This window comes from Ostrea edulis, chromosome 9 (genome assembly GCF_947568905.1).
Source record: "Ostrea edulis chromosome 9, xbOstEdul1.1, whole genome shotgun sequence".
NCBI classification, from domain to species: Eukaryota; Metazoa; Mollusca; class Bivalvia; order Ostreida; family Ostreidae; genus Ostrea; species Ostrea edulis.
In genome coordinates this window covers 46516637-46535725 of record NC_079172.1, presented here as the reverse complement: position 1 = coordinate 46535725, position 19089 = coordinate 46516637, and positions in this window count along the sequence as shown.

Sequence of the window (19089 nt, the reverse complement as noted above, 5' to 3'; positions counted from 1 at the left end):
ATTTTCAAAAGATGTCTCTTTAACTTTAAGAGATATCCCTTTAAATGTCCCCCCATAATCATGACTTTCCCCTGTTGCATCGCCATTAATATGATGTAACCCTATTTTGTAACCAGTCAAAATACAGTACTGTACTTCTAGTGTAAAAATGGCGGATAAGGTTGAAGAGGTGGTTTGGGTAACATTGTCAAGTTGCCGAGAGGCCAAATCCACTCTACCTCACATATTTTATCAAGTTATTGTCTTTGTTTTCTTGTTACCTATATACACTTCACATGCGGTAAACGCAAAAATTTCGCCCGGGATTGCGGCCATCATGGTAAGATATGCTTTGGAGGGCTTCCGGTTTAGGGAGATTTCCTTAAGTATTCAATCTAATAAAAAAACATTGGAAAGAGATATCTCTTTCTCTTTTAGAGATATCTCCTTTTCAACTAATTAAGAGATATTTATTATACTTTGAGAGATATCTCTCAGGGAATTCTTAGAGATATATCTTTTTAAATGAAGGAGATATCTCTCAAATTAAAAAAGATATCTCTTAGAGTAAAAGAGATATCTCTTTAAGTGAAAGAGATATCTCTCTAAGTGAAAGAGATATCTCTTTTCTAGAGAGACATCTCTTAAAATTAAGAGATATATCTCATTTTAAAGAGATCTCTCTTTGAAATAAGAGATACATCTTTAATTCAAAGAGATACCATTCTTTTCGAATAAATAGTAAAAGGGTTTACCATAAATGCCAGTTCAGCCAATAGCGTTCAAGAAAGCACTTGTGGCTATATCCCATGTCGTAACGACTGCTGGACTGAAAACACGGATAAATCTAGGAATTGGGCTTGCAACACTTTTCAAAACTTCACATTTGTAAATATAAGCGTTAAATGTTTTACCTAGCTAACTATCTATCTATCTATTTATCTATCTATCTATCCATCCATTTTTGTGCTAACATATATGTATATACACTATGTAGATAAATTTTCCGTCATGCTCTATCGCGTTTTATTCAATTTGCCTGTACTATTGTTGCGTTTTATTCAATTTGCCTGTACTATTGTTGCGTTTTATTCAATTTGCCTGTACTATTGTTGCGTTTTATTCAATTTGCCTGTACTATTGTTGCGTTTTATCAGCACAATAAACATTAAAAAAAAAACTTAATACTGAAATATGCATCAGTCGTTTAGAATAACTTTGAAAGGAAATTTATCAAAATTATACTCAGTAACTCATTTCCAAACATTTGAGTACACAGCTTTGATATAAAGGTATTAGTACTACCCTGGATATGGCAGAGCCTCTTTTTTTTTGACAATAGACTCCCTTCAGGACATTTACATTTCAAGACAGAATGAAATTCATTTGAAAGTAGAACTCTGATACTCACTCTTTATTTGATCTTTCCACATAACCATCAACTGTACAATTTACTGCCATACTTATGAATATCCTTCTTGTACTTGCTAACGATCAATTAAGAAAATGTGTCAGGAACTAATATTTGTAATGGGTCCGATACACAAGTCACGTGCTCTGAGACGTTTAGTAGTGCTATTAATGGACATACATGTTAAAGCTACATAACGAAGTGTTTATAACAAAATCGAAATATTCATACATACCACGCAGATTAGTCTTATAATATTCATTATTCATCATATATATATTTTATATACATGTATATTTTATATATATATATATATATATATATATATATATATATATATATATATATATACGTCGCTGGTTCGACCCCGGGCTGGGGCGAAAATTTTCAGTACCTAGTTGTGATTATTTAGTGCTTTATATATTAATTAATTGATTTTCACATGTATCGTTTAGATCCTAGGGGTAAACGTAAGGTTGAGTGTTATAATTGTTTGTTTGTGGTTTATATATATATATATATATATATATATATATATATATATATATCCCAACAATGTATTAAACAGGTCCATCAAGGTTCAATTCTAAAAGTTGCACCTAATATTCTACTATTATTTTGAATATCAAATGAATATTCACAACCCATTTTACGACGGTTAACTAACTGAAATGTGTTCGGTTGTGAGTGTTGGGGTTTCCTTGACGGTCTTCAATGAGCCTACTCTTTTTCGAACATCATGGAAACGATCTTTTGAGTGCCAAGGGGATTTGTGATCCTTGACACGGAGTCCTGATAATACAAGTTCACAAAAGTTTCAGATTACACACACACTCCCCCCCCCCCCCCCCTCTCTCTCTCTCTCTCTCTGTGTGTGCTATACCGGTATTTATATAGATGAATAATGTCATAACAATAATCATACGCAGGTGTGGAAATAAATATGGATGTAAACAGATATTAAACTGACGAACATGGCTGAACGTAAATAAGGTAATGACAATAAATCTTGACTTCTACAGGGTGGTAAAATGGTTGTTAGACTTAAATTTGCACCACAATCTTTATTATTTTTTATTTCAAAACTTTTACTGAAATTGAAAATTACATATTATAAAAGTATTCATTATCTTTGCTTCGTTTACTTTTTTCCACAAAGGAAGAAAATATAGTTCGATGGAAATTATATTATGCAATAACTGTTCGAGCCCACTTTCGATTATTTAACCCGAGAGCTGGATTTTCATTCTTTTTGGTTGTATTCCGTATGGCAAAAAAATCATACGCGCAAAATATACAATATTGTGCAATATGAGCTGTCAAATTCAAAACACGAATCGTCCGCATGACTCATCATTTTAAGAATATTTCTATCAAAAAAAAGAAGGAAATAGATTAAAAGGAAAATATCTAAAATAAGGTTTTCTCATAAGAATATTTAGTGTTTGGTAGTGATTGTAATTGTCTCAATAAACTGAAAACAATATGCATGTCAGAAAAAAATAAAGATTTTTTAAAACACTACCTCGACCATGTTTGTTTACCCCCCCCCCCCCGACCCATTTTCACACCTCCTGCAAGGTGACCAATAGCTTCCGTCTTTATCAGCACTTCGCAGTACTATACGAAAGCCCTAGAAGGCTCACTCGACTTCGACATTCGAGATTCAAAATTTCCTCAGCTTTGTAAATATCAGAATCCATAGTACAAAGTATCAGTAATTATCAGATCTTATCAGCACCAACAGCACAATAACAATAATTATCAGCATGTTTTGTGTACACTGGGCCGTTTCTTGTAATACATAGCCAGTGTTTAGCTGGTTCTCTGTGGTAGTTTAATACAGTGCCAGTGTTTAACTGGTTCTCTGTGGTAGTTTTAATACATTACCAGTGATTAACTGGTTCTCTGTGGTAGTTTTAATACATTACCAGTGATTAACTGGTTCTCTGTGGTAGTTTTAATACATAGCCAATGTTTAGCTGGTTCTCTGTGATAGTATTAATCATTGAGACCACGGGCACTGGAAGTTAATGTAAATATATAGTATGTACATGTATAAAAAGGAAGGGTAGGACACTCTTTTTGAGGCAAATTCGGGTTTGGGTTATTGTGGGCGTTTCTCAAACGGCCTGGCGCGATGAATCGTTCACATGTACCATACTTTCAATATATGTACGGTTTCTTTCCGTTCCAATGCCGTTCATTCGAAGAAAAAGATGTTTTTACACCTCCAAGTGTCTAAGAATTTCGCTAGACTGCCTTACTTCCGGTTTAATCGCAATGAATCGAAAGGTAAGTTCTGATAGGTCAATAATAAAATTGAAGTCTGATGTGACACACGTTATCTAGTCCATAAATACATATGTAGAGAAAATAATTCTTAGGATTATTACTTCATGATGGTGTTAGAGACTAGTGGTTAAGTACATGAGCCATGTTTGTTTTTATAGTTCAAATATCCTTATCATTATTTCACAACCAATAAGAATATGACATAAACTTATAAATGTTTATCACATTGACCAATCACAACTTACCTTTTGATTCAGTGCGATTAACCCGGAAGTAAGACAGTCTAGCGAAATTCTTAGACACTTGGAGGTGTAAAAACATCTTTTTCTTCGAATGAACGGCATTGGAACGGAAAGAAACCGTACATATATTGAAAGTATGGTACATGTGAACGATTCATCGCGCCAGGCCGTTTGAGAAACGCCCACAATAACCCAAACCCGAATTTGCCTCAAAAAGAGTGTCCTACCCTTCCTTTTTATACATGTACATACTATATATTTACATTAACTTCCAGTGCCCGTGATTGAGACCACTTGGGATGACCTTCAGAATATTTCTAAACCTCGAACAATATATGATGTGAAATAATTTTCAAAACCGGCGAGATCTCTTAGTGGTGACCACTACGACTGAGAACAGAAACAGAATGCCATACTAAGAACAGAACCTGTACATTTTGTAAAATTGAAAAACGAATTTTATTATATGATCTTCATAAAACAGTCAAAACTTTTATCATTATCTTTAGATAAATCGTCATTCATGGGAGATTGATTGTTTCCCCCTACGCAAGACAAAGTTTAAAAACAACGCTTACCATGGAAAGTTTTCATGCATTTTGTTATTCATATTTCTTTGCCTTGAAGTAAATAAACACCTCTGTCAAAGGATCCTGCATCACGTGATGATTTAATCAAAAGAAAGAGTGAAAACGTTCAACTCATGCCAAAAATGAAAAAGTAAATTAAATAAATATTAACCGATAGAAAACTGAAAGATGCCGACTAACAGTCTAATGATTAACATGCAACTGATGTGTAATTTTTTTCATTATAACGAGTCAGTTTACATCGTTGTAACGAGTTAATTAATTATCTCTTTATAATGGGTTACGGGAGCCCCCCCCCCTCCCCCCCCACGTTATAACAAGTTAGTTATCACGTTATAACGAGTTAGTTATCTCGTTATAGTTATCTCGTCATAACCAGTTCGTATCCATGGAGACGTCAAATCAAAAGGACCTAATCTTCCCAAAAACTCAACATAACGATTAGAAATTATATAAAACACCAAAAATAAAGTCTGATACAATTCATTATATCGAGTGTGGGATGGAGAAATCCCATCGTGTGGAGAAGATTCACCATCTAGCTGCACGACGGTTAGTTAACTTTAAAAGACAGTTAACTTCCCATTAACGTATTTAGCGTTAAATAGACGTTCAATGTCAGTTAACCTTAACTCATCTTTGTGCAATAAAATCTCTGGTTTATAGACGATTATTTTACGATAAATATTATGCAAGACCATTAGTCGTCGTTATGATGGCGAGAAAATGTTCATTTCATACTTCAGGACATAAATTGAATTCAGCAAAAAAAACCTAAATTTTCAAGAAGTAATACATTATTATTTAATGTTTTAATAATTAGTTGAATTGTGCAACAATGGTTTGTCATATTTTTATAGTTAAATTGGTATTTGAGCAAAAAATCAGCAAGGTTAGATGCATATTCTATCTCAAATACACATGTAATCACTGGTGATGTCGATATTATACAAGAGCGAGTCAATAAGTAACCGGCCTAACTTATTTCCGGTTGAGATCCACCTCTTCTTTTTCAATGTAATTGCCCTCTAGTGTGATGCACTTAGACCAATGGTGTTCAAGTGTCATCAGCCCAGAACTGAAAAAGTCAGGGTCCTTTCCATTGACCCACTCCTCAACTGCCATCACGACGTTTTCGACAGACCGGAAATAACGTCCATGGATATCCTTTTTCAAGCTTGGGAATAGGAAGACGTCCCTAGGAGCTAGGTCAGGCGAATAGGCAGAATGTACTATCAATTCATACCCATTTCGCTTTACAGCATCCTTTGTAAGTGTTGACTCTTGCGTTGTCCTGTTGCAGCAAAACACCTTTAGAGAGTTTACCTCGGCGTCGTTTTTCACGGATGGCGGTTCTCAGCTGGTCTAGGAAGTTTGGATAGTATACTCCAGTTATTGTACTTCTCTTGGGTAAAAAGTCCAACATAATAACGCCTTTTGCGTCCCAAAATACTGTGGTCATCACCTTGCAAGCAGATGATTGCGTCTTGAACTTCTTTGGCCTTGGGGACCCAGGCCCTACCCACTGACGACTCTTGAGCTTTATTCTCTGGCTCATAATTTCACCTAAAGTCACCAGACGCAAACGAAAATCATCTTTTGACCCAAAACGCTTGGCATAATACCGTTATCTGCAACGCATATCTTTAATATACATTTTATTCCGTAATTTAGGTTCATCCACCACCATCCCCTACCACTACCCAGAGGGTTATTTTAATTTATACTTCTTTTAATTGTGCCATATGCAAATCTTTGAAGATTTGCATATTCCTATAGTAATTTAACGGAATAAACCAAATTTAAAGAGCAAATAACTCTTACTAAAGGAAAAATAAATCTTACATTTTATCGCGGTGCAGATAACGGTATTATGCCAAACCCTTCAACAAGGCGCTGCATACTGATGCTTTGGTTGTCATTTATTCATCACTAAGGGATTTAGGGACCCATTGGGATGTTAGCTTGAGCATACATAAACGATCATGTAATATTGTTGAAACGCTACCATGTGAAATGCCTAATGCCTGAGCTATTTCTTCCACCTGAATTCGCCTATCAGAGTCTACCAAATCCCGAACTTTCTTACACATTTCTTCGTCGGTGGCATCCAGTGGGCGTCCAGACCTGACTTCATCTGCTAAAGACGTTCTACTGCGTTTGAATTCCCCTACCCAGAATTCACTCCGAGTATAAGATGGTGCAGAATACCCATAAACATCGGCTAACTCGCCATGTATTTCCTTCCCTGTTTTACCTTTTAAATACAAGTACCGAATTATAGCACGGTACTCAACTTTAGATGAAAAGCATACCTTTGCATCACTAGCCATGTTTGACATTCAATAACATATTAAAGAATTTCTCGATAGGCGTGCAATTTTGTACCCAGGTGTAAAACATGTATTGAAACAAGGCATGAAAATCGTGACCGTCTCGGTCAATCAGAAATGGGATAGGCTGGTTACTTATTGACTCGCCCTCGTATAAATGTTGTCTTATGTACAGTTTATTGTCATTATCCAAATGGTGATGAAAATGGTCGAATAACATTTTCAACCATAAGTTATAGGAACAAGTGTTACTGAGTATGTATTGCGCAAAATAATTGTTTCGGTTTGATAAGCAATTTACAAAAATAGGTGATTTTAACATTTGGTCTGGCCATGCACCGCTTCTTTTTACTTTAGTAATGTAAATGCGTCAAATGTAATACATGTATATATTTAATGATGGGGAAATGCAGCAGATGAATGTAATTCTTATGTCCAAAAGAAATTATATAGGAGCCACCATTGATAACGTGACAGACTCGTGTTTTATATAGTGTGCACATTTACATAGCAATGCATATTGCATATGCAACTATTGAAGAAATTGGTACTGTATATACATACATATATTATTATTATTTGCATTACATTTCTACAGATGAATTCTAGATTTATTCAACCAACCTATAGTTTAGTGTATTGATTTTTAAATGGTCATTTGCTAGAAAGATCCAGAGTTAGCCTCAGGGCTCTAATCATTCTGGTCATGGTTGTTTTGTATCTTTTAATTTCATTGGTGTTTTAGTTTGTCTTATGCTTTATGGTTGGTTCTTGTGTTTCCCACCAAAAGTTCTTCGAGTTCTTTTGTGTGTTTGGCTTATACATTATCCAGCTTCTGAAAGTGTTGGGACAGATTTTGAGTTTTGGTGACCAGTATTGAGTTTATCTTATTCAGACCCTAGACTGTGACAGTAATTTCCATTTGCATGGTAAGTAGTTCTTTGATAATAATGTTTAATATATTATCTAAATTCTCATTAAATGTTAAACCTGTCATTATGCACCTAATTCCTTAAATCACTTTTCCAGGAGTAAATGATTAGTGAGAGTGAGACTTTGAATATAAAGTTGTGTGTAAATAGTTAATTCATAATGTCTCACTGTTTCATGTTTTAAAGTAAACTTCTTGTTTTATGCCTAGTAGATATCAACAAAGTTGTTAATTATTGATTTGTAGATATCAGCCTGTCAGTGTATTTTCGTGTAACTATAAGTTCCATGACTCATTCCCATTGAATGGTAAGTATGTTGTGATTTTATATATTGCAATAATCAATTATGTTCATATACTTATAAGGATAATTATTGTAAATATTTTATGATGAATATATATTGATTAAAGAAGTGGGAGACTTGAATTTGTAAATTTCAAGTCATTGAATTATCTCCCTTCGATGATTATATCAATAGTCATAATTATACGCCAAATATTTAATATTTGTTATTTGTTACAGGGTTTTCTTATTCTTATTGATCCATAATAAAGAGGCCGTCTTGTGGAAAACGAACCAACAGTGTTGTTGTAATAATCACCACGAATCTGTTACAATAACATAACACTATATAAATATTGCATGTATTTGAGGGTAACATTGAAAATTTTCACCCCGAGAAAACCATTGTCAACCGAGGCGTAGCCGAGGTTGACAATGGTTTCTCGAGGGGTGAAAATTTCCAATGTTACCCTCAAATACATGCAATATTTGTTTTATTATACTGAATGTTATGTAAACTGGAAAGCAGAAAAACTTACGTCTGTTGACATTTGATCAATCACTGTCGTGCGATATTTCGTATTTCGATGCGGGTACTCGCGTTTATCACAAACGCTCAAACGACGTCGTCTAGCAATCTACGGCGAACCGTACGCGCATAAATTTGACGCATGTGATAATTTTTTATAATATCACCCGTTGTCAAGTACTGTTACCCGTTGCTAGATACTATGACCCTGGAGCGCGTGTTTTTTGTACTCAGAGGGTAACAATATGTTTTTTCAAATGCTTCTCGACCAATCAAGTTGGAGTATTTTACATGAAAGTATAATAAAATGCATTATACGTTTAGATCACGATGTTAATAACTTTGTCTCTCAGATAAACGAAATATTTGAACCATTTTGCAAAATTCTTTTATCTTGTACAAGTTCTCGCAAGATAACTGTTAATTCACATTCGTGGCTTGAGGAGAGATGTAAGCTTTTGTATAGTATTATGTACAATCGCTTGGAACATTCAACCATGATCACTGTGCTGAAAATAGACAACAATTACTGATATATAAAAATGGAGATAAATTTCATATAAAAAAGGTGAAGTGTTTTTACGACAGACAAGAAGTTAATATATTGGGTTACTTAAGGAAAACTAATCCGAGACATTTTTACAAAATTTTCAAACGAAGGCATGTAAAGAGTTACACTTCTTTGTGTGTAAATGACTTTTTTGAAGGCATGTAAAGAGTTACACTTCTTTGTGTGTAAATGACTTTTTTGAAGGCATGTAAAGAGTTACACTTCTTTGTGTGTAAATGACTTTTTTGAAGGCATGTAAAGAGTTACACTTCTTTGTGTGTAAATGACTTTTTTGATCACTTGTAGGTTCTGTCTGTTGATAATGAAACCGATGCAAATTTTCATTAAAATTCTGTAAGGGACGATTGTTTTTTTGAAGAATTAGATGACACTATTAGTGGAAAAGAAATTATTGCAGCTCTAATTAGAGCAAAGATGAATAAATGGTGTTGACAATATCTTAAATGAATATCAAAACCATGGTCATCAGGGGTAGGGTGGGACCACTATAGGTTTACATACAAATATATAAGGAAAATCTTTAAAAATCTCCTTCTCAAGAACCATTAGACCAGAAAAGTTTACATTTAAATGAAAGCTTCCTGACGTAGTGCAGATTCAAGTTTGTTAAAACCATGCCCCCTCCTCGACCTGGGGGGTAGGATGGGGTTACAATAAGGGATCAAAGTTTTACATATAAATATATAGCGAACATCTTTAAAAACCTCCTTCTCAAGAACCACTGCGCCAGAAAAGTTTATATTTATACCCTACCCCTGAGGACCATGGTTTTAACAAACTTGAATCTACTTTATACCAGAGAGCTTTCATGTAAATTTCAGCTCTTATGGCCCAGTGGTTCTTGAGAAGACTTTTAAAGCTTCTTCCTACATATTCGCATGTAGTCCGAAATATCTGACGTTTTCCTGGCTTTTTCATTATTTTGATATTTACTGTGCCAGGAAAACGTCAGAACCGGCGCCATTACGTAAACTGGAAATTCGCCGCCTCCAGCTGGAGGCGGCATTCTCGGGCCGATTTTAAATATTTTGGAGTCGAATTCAATGTTAAACTCATAATTAAGCAAAAAAACGATGTTTCTTGTACTTACTAATACCGATTAAAAGAAAATATCACTCCAGAATTCGATAACAGAAGCATACAATTGTAGTCAACCGAATTTTCGCTGTCGTTTGAGCGAACGAGTCACGTGACTCAAAACAGCTCGACAGTTTGTTAAAATGTTTTCATCAGGCTGTTTATGTGTGGAATGAACCCATAAAATTGATATGTTGTGTTATTGTGTTGTGTGGGGACAATTTCTGCTTAGATGCCCCTCTTCTGTAGTCTCTGGCTGAATTATTACTAGGGTGCACATACTTCACTTTCAAACCCTTTACTTCTGAGCGTAATTCGTCAATGGTTTTCTGCATGTTTGATATAATCCGCGACAACTCATCCTCTCTTTTAACCGATGTGTTGTTTTGTTTGACAGGTTCGCCGGACACCATATGTCGCAGATGTGTTTGGCTCTCCATGCGCTGTTTATCTGACCGCACAAAAGCCTCTAATTCAACTGCGTGTCTTATAGCGTCGTTGAGACTGCGTGGTCTAGTTTGTTTTATTCTAAGTCTCATGTCCATATCAACGAGGACATATATGAACTGTTCCTTAGGTAGTGTTTCTCTCACGTCATTTGGAGCCGTAGGATAGGTCAAGTGAGTTAATCTCCGTATAGATTGACCCAACTCTGGAAGTGATTCAGTGGTTTTTTGTCTGCGTTCTCTAAGTTGTACCCTATACAATTCTGTCTGATTTGCCGGAGCAAAACGGTCTTCCAGGGCCACTACTATTTCCTCGTAGCTTCTGGTCGATTGCTTTGGTAAGTTACCTAAAACGCTCATAGCCTGTCCTCTGAGAGACACACTTAGATATAAACCTTTCTCGCTATCTGTCCATTGATTCAAAGAACTACAGGCCTCAAAATGGGACTTATAGTCCACCCAAGAACCCGTACCATCAAATGTTGCTGGCTTTATATAATTATGTGGTCTTCTCGAATTCGTCACTTGACGATTTATTCTATTCGAGTCTGTTGTCTTCTGTACGTAACACCCGGTTCATATTCATGCAAGTCCATATTCATGCCACGCCTTCCTGTTTCTACTCCATTCCTGCCACTAAACTGTGGCATCGCAAGGTTCTTTGTTAAGGGCAGGGCCGTAAGTAGGGTTCTAAATCAGGGGAGGCAGGGGATTGGGGGCCGCCGATTGACTTTACGACTGAAAATGACACTTTTTAAATCCCAATTTATCATGTTTGTGTTTCATTTGTACTATGTAAAGAATCGTAATATGGTGTCAAAGACAAAGGTGCTTGTCTTCATTTTAAACATATATCCTATAATATAACATTTATATAATTTTATTTTCTTTTTTGCCAAAAAATCAGACGAGGCAGTTGCCTCGTCTGCCTCATCGGCAGTTACGGCCCTGAAGGGGATATGATGCTGAGATGAAAGTAATTAGATTTTTCTGAAAATCATTTTAGCATAGAAAGGAGGTCTCTCCTGTTTGAAAAATGACAATTTTTATATATGTAAATGAGTTCGTTTCCATGGAAACAACCCCTGAACCTAACAATGTTGAAAAAACACAAAAGGCCAAAATTTAGCAGTTGTATATCCAAAAATATGTACAACAAACAAACAGGTTGTAATATGGCTATATTTAATGGCCATCATACAAACAGTCTATGTGCAGACACTATGATGTGAAAATATTTTCCACGTAACTCAAAAACAAATTGCCCAAAATTCAGTCCGAATTTCCTCAGCGCCTCTAAAAAATATCTTTTGGAGGATAGAGTTTCCTAGGGAAATGGTCAAAAACATTTACTGAATGTAATTAGATTTTAATTATTTTACTATGAGTTAAAGATGGCATCCATAGCTACAGGACTAACCAAAAATATTGGCATGTCAATGAATTGGATAAAAAGATATGATGAACTGAAGGTAATCTGAGGTCATTGAAAATTGCTACAAATAAACTGATTTTTTTTTTCTTTCTCTAAAACACATTTTTTTTAAAACATCAAACACAACGTTTAAATCTTATGTTCTTAAAAGTGGTTAATTTGTGAAAATATTTTAGTTGATATGAAAACGAATTCAAATTTGGAAAGAATTTCCTCTGTCTTTTTTTTTTTCTTTTTTTTTTGCATTTTGAGCGTAAATTGTTCAGATAAATGCAAAAAATCATATCATGTATGAATGTAAATAGAATTTTTGAAATTTCATATAAAGAATGCATAAAGGTACCAAACCAAACAAACAAACAAAAAAAACCCACTTAAAATCATATCACCGACCAACCTAAATGTTCTGATCTCATTAAAACTTTAATACTTTAGTGAATCTTTAACCACAATAATCGAATTGTTTTGAACACAGCCTTATTTTGCTTTGAAAAAATAATTCAAACAAGTAGCAATCTGGCATCTGATATTGATACCGTAAATTACGTATCGCAGATCTACATTATGTACCCCTCTAAACTGAAAATATTATTTTAAGTGTAAATGTAAATTATTTGATTGCTATTGATTCTAACTATTCTAAAGTTTCAACTGATATTCTGATGAAACCTATTAATGTTTCGAAAAGGGAGGGGGTGTAACAAGTTGGGCGCACTAAACATTTTCATAAAACTATTAATGAAAGTTGAAGAAAACGAACAGTGATCAATCTCATAACTCCTATAAGGAATACAAAATAAAGAGTTGGACAAACACGGATCCCTGGACATACCAGAAGTGAGATCAGATGCCTAGGGGGGTGGGGGTGTTAGTGCTTCATCTCCTCTAGATCCCCTACTTTATTATTTTTAAAATTTATACAAGAATTATAATCAAATGTTTGGTTTTCTTTCTACGCAATCTGGGGAGAGGGTGGGATTGGGTCTATTTGAATATGGAATTTGCGTAACAAGTATGCCCGTTTCAAAGTAGAGGAGAGGCAATCTAGAACACTCAGTCGTTTAGGTCACCCCCCCCCCCCCCCCATCTGCAAATGAAAATAAGATGGGTAAAATACATGTACTATGTTAGATTTAAAGCATACAATCATTATTTGATGAGAGCAGCTACAGGATGATAAAGTCAGCTTTAATTTTGCCTATTCCGCATTTCCTCCGTTTTATGACATCTAGGTGTTTCGCCACGTATCGGCCGATCTAATTTCAAATCCAAACATCTAACAATATATAATTTTGATTCAAATAAGCAATTAAACTTACGTACATTTCAATTATTTTTGCAAAAAATGCATGCATGCACACCTCATTTGGACTTCATTTTCTCCGATGAGTATAAATCCATCGATAATTATATTCCTCCATGCGTATGCAGAAATCAGTGCTAAATAATTCGTAGCCTGCTTTGTATACATACTTATTATGGTACATGAGGTTACATGTATCATAGATGAACCAATGAATTGCATTAAATAATTCACAAGACGCAGACAGTACATAGGCTACATGTACCGGTAGAGGTATATCCGTGAGCGGTACCACATGTACCTGTGTGCCGACAAAATGTTTAGTCCTCGGGTAAATATATTTTTCAATTATTTTTATTATTTACGAAATCTCGGAATATAATACAAAATATTTATTATTACTCTGACATAATAAAAATTTTGCAGAATTTTTTAGCCCCAAGTTTATTGTCGTTCAATTTGGCTATATGTACTTTTAAAATTGTGCAGAGATTCTGTTCTACGTGTTGCGACTCCGTCTTTCATTTCTATTTTGAGTCTATTTTGAACAGAATACACAGGTCTAGAAATATATAATGACATGCGATACCACGACATCTGTCAAACTCTGTCTGCTGTCAACGTAAACATGGCGTCAAAAATCACGCGCTTATGTCGTTACCTCATATTTCCTAAAAACACGTCATAACGGCATTCATACAAAATTATTTAATCCAAATAAGGCTCCAACTGTTATGATTTATGCTTTTGTATTTCGAAAATATGACTTTAGTCAAAGTCATAATCAATATATGTCACGACAATCATGACCTACGTACGTTAGTTCGAGTTGCGCAGTGACTTCAAAAACGTCACAATCATATCCCCTTAACAACGGTTGCTGTTCGAAAATCACCAACCCCCGTTGTACTAGGATCATCCAAACCTCTAAATTGAACGTGCTCGTCCCGTCCACTTCTTTGTGCATTCTCGGTATCTGTACGAGACTTAATTCCGTAGTCGCTTCTATGTAATCTACCAGACGGGTTACTTCGTGCAACGGGCGTAGAAGCATGAATATCTGATAATTCCAATGTTATTTGTTACAATTGTTTTGATTGGACAAAAATAAAGCTGAACAAGAGTTTATACCAAACTTCCACCAGAGTTCGTTTGCTCACAAACCAAACTCTTCCACTTAGGCATTATGGGATAGCGATTTCTTAGGCCGGGTATACTGTGACGTCACTGTAGAATGACGAAAAAACATAACGTCAAACGTAAACAACGTTCAAAACAAGAACGTAAACATCAAGTTCATTACTTTACACAATAATTTGAACAGAGTCTCCCTACTTTTTAATGATCTTTTGATCATTTTATGTTTAAAATAAAATCCATACTTTTATATTAATGCTCTTAATATCAATATCTTCAAACTTTTAACTGCGAACTACTTTTTTAGTGTAATTTGTCTGCGTGATAATCGCGGACTCACAATATACAAATCTGTATATTGTGGTGCGTCACATAGGAGAGGTCTATTCGTAGGTGACGTAATGAGGCCTCGATGGGGAGTTTGGAGTTTATACATCAATAAATCCGAAAACGCGATGTATTCATACACGCCCGAAAACAAATAACATAGTGCGGGGAAACTATTCAAATTTTTTGCAATTGTTAATAAAGTGAATGAATTGGAATTATAAGAATCAAACATTCTTTTTGAAGAATTTATTGATGTGTAAACGTCGGACATTTTACTCACAAACTTAACATAAAAGTGCTCCGCACTTTTATTCAGTTTGTGAGTAAAATGTCCGGCGTTTACACATCGATAAATTCTTCAAAAAGAATTTTTAATCCTATAATAAATTCCTCAACGACCTAGAAGTTTCAAGCGTAGCTCTTTCGAGCGCTTCTATCTGCTCTGGTATCTTACTCAAGTCGTCATTCAAATTAGCCATGATTTTTCTTATAAAAAATAAAATAAGCAACAAAAATTTCATAAAACTAATATAATTCGATAAACAGGGCCCCACGTTGGGCGCCAAAATCTGTAACGTGTAACCTATCTAGCTACCGTTATTATATTATTTACAACAGGGTCCCCTCAGATAACTTGCTGATGATTTGAATTTATCAATAATAGATGCAAATATATACATGTAAAACTTATACGGTACCAATTTTTGATGCACCAGATGCGCATTTCGACAAATAATGTATTTTCAGTGATGTTCAACCGAAATGTTTGAAATCCGAAATGACAATGAAGTTTTAGAGCTATTATAGGGGAAAACAGTGTGCCAAAAAGTGGAGTCAAGTTCATATTATTCTTAGAAACGATTATATACATGTAAACCTAATAGAACATTACCTACGTTAATAAATCACTGATTCATGTGTACGGAGTTATCACGTGGCTTCTAATCAAACGACGATGGTTACTTCAGCCAAGTCACATCAAAGCGACCGCGGTGCTTTGAACTTGAAGCAACAGCTTTACATAAAACACAAGCAACCAGTGTTGCTAATAACGAGTATCAGATCCCGAGGCGACCAAAGTTATTTAACTAAATCATATCAAGGAACATACATTGACAATGTTAAGCATATCGCATAGCAATGGTGACGTACTAACACTGTCAAACCCTTAGGCCTATACGTAAACTATCTAATACTTTCAACTTTGATCTCACCGATGTTCTTCGTCAGACTAACAGTCAAACTGCAGGTTTGTGCCGTGTTTATAGGGTTTTACCAAGTGACCATTGTGCGATCATTTCGACAGTATCTTGGGTGTTTTCCATCATATACATTTCTATTCTACCGGACATGATCGTATGTCCCATACCAGTATACAAAAATCCGTTACAGTGCGATATCTCAAAAGCATTCGACTCAAATAGTGAAATGAACAAACATCTCTTCAAAGTATTCTCCGCGGTTTGAAATGCATAATTTCAATCTCTGAATCCATTTCTTCCATGCATCACGGTACGCTGATTTAGGCAGACCTCTGAGGCACTGACTGATGACTGAGTCAAGGGCTTGTCTACGAAAGCCCAGAAGGCTCATTCGAAATTCAAAATCCAAATTAACCAATCAAAATGTAGGTCACAATAGATTAAAAGTTAGAGGGTACCTACATATAAACTTAAAATATGATAGAATATGGCATGTCAAATGTTGCAATATTTGATCTTTTCCATTTGTATTGTATAATTTCCATTTGTATTATGTATTTTCCATTTGCATTGTATGATTTTTCATTTGCATTGTATAATTTCCATTTGTATTGTATAATTTTCTATTTGTATTGTATAATTTTCCATTTGTATTTTATATTTTCCATTTGTATTGTATAATTTTTCATTTGAATTGTATCCCAGGGAATGTTTATTTTGATTTGTTACGAAGGATTTCATTAGTTAATGTTGCTTTGAAAATTGTTCACTGATGTACCACAAATGTAGACGTGCTTAGCGCACAGGGCCGTGGCAATGACGGTTCTTTATCGTGCCAACGCCTACAGCGACACGGAATATCTGTTTTACGGTCATTTCGGAAAAACCCGTGATTCTCACTTTTACTCTCTCCTTTATTGCTTATAGGAGTTATGAGACTGATCACTGTTCATTATCTTCACATTTTTTTTAAAATGCCGAGTGTTTGGCAAAGGATCAATCACTGACTTTTTTATGTCTTAGGTTTGATGCGGCAATGGCAGGAGCGGTGCTCGAACTCACGACCTCCCGCCCACAAACCAAGCTATATATTACTGAGCTACCACGACCAGGTCCATGCAGGACTAGTTATTTTTAAAAATACGTAGCTAGCTCTAGCAATGGCGAACCCCCAACCCCCAACATGATCATTAAAAAAAAAAAGAACTGTCCAGAAAAGCATGCACATTTTATTTAGTCAGAATTCAGTAGATTCGGGGGATTTAATTCATCCCTTGGGTCCCCACCAATTGTTAACATCGAGTTTGGTTTGCTACAGCTATTATTGGATTAATCTTAAGTTATCGTTTATCGAATTTGGTAATGCGCGAGATGTTGAAAAGGTGAAGTTCAGGAGCCACGTTTCGCACGAATGTACCGTATTTGCTAAGAGGAAATGGAAATTATGCAACGCAAAACGAGCGAAAAATTATATAATACAAATGGAAAATATACAATACAAATGGAAAATTATACAATACAAATGGAAATTATACAATGCAAATGAAAAATTATACAATGTAAATGGAAAATGGAAAATTATACAATACAAATGGAAAAAATCAAATATTGCAACGTTTGACATGCCATAGACAGGAAGCTTATTCTTCCAATATGTTTACCAAACAACGAAACATTTCTTTTAAAACTATAAATCAAGCTTCCTATGAATAAGTTTAATTTAACTAAAACATAAAAAAGCTATAAAGAGACAACATAGTTCGGAGAGAAATATTTATTCATGGTTCGAATTTCCTCCATTGTTTACACACAGGTGCTTATAAAAGATGGAACGTGTGGGGGAAGGTATCGGCACTACTACCTACACCCTTCCCCTTTCTGATTTTTTTGCGGCGATAATTTCTCTGAAATGTGTGGATTCCTTGTCTATCCCATCCCTATTTCGATTTATATTTAATTGTTTCACTTTTTTTGCAAGGCTTGCCGAGCGAATAAATACACCATATCAACGAGTTGGATAAACCAAAATATCAAAATACGCAATTATAGATGTTCTATTTATCTCGTACGTCTTCTTTTCGCTTAATTTTGAGATGATCCACAGTATGAATTTGTTTTGAATCCTGGGCACAGGCGTCATACTTATTAATCTTCCTTACGCGAGGAAAAACAGTGCGCTTATAATAGATTCATGTATATTATAAAGGGCATTTTTATAAAAGAAACCATGGATGAATTTTGTTATAGAAGGGATATACTTTATGATTAATAATGGTTTTGCCATTCAAACAAAATGACAACTATATTCAGTCTATTGACCGAGTATTTATTTTTTGACGTAGGCCTGACCTTCGGGTAAAAGTTTGATGTCTCCGTCTTTTTGAAATAAACATGTGTAACAACCATCAATGAAAAAAATATTTTAATGCAGCGTTATTAGAATGTTCAATAGTTTACAATGAAAAGTAGAAGTGTTTGTGTATTTGGATTTTATTGACGTGGATTCTTTGGATCTGAGGTCGAGAGGAATTCCTGAGGCACTTCAGTAAGTAAAGCTGTTGAGATTTATTTGGCTCCAAAGATAGACTGTGCTTGTGAATGCTTGGTACCGCAGCATGTCGAGGTACTTTCGATTAGGCCTGTCCAGTAGGCGGTTGATTCCTTGTTGATGATAATAGTGTGGGCATCTCTTTGTTTTCTATTCGTAATTTTTTAGTAGTTATTGATCGAGTCGGCATTTTTATGGCCGGTAACTTGCATTACAAATTTAAATGTCAGTAGGGGCAATATCATTTTAATTTTGCCTTGTCGGGACTTTTAACGACGACCAGATAAGAACTTATTAAGTTTTGGAAAAAGGAAAAAGTCGCATGGGGCTAGATCTGGAGAGTGTGGTGGGTGTGACAAGACATTAACCTTCTCCGACTTCAAAAATTTATTCACAAGCTCAGATGTATGTGATGGAGCATTATCTTGAAATAGACGAACATGCCTA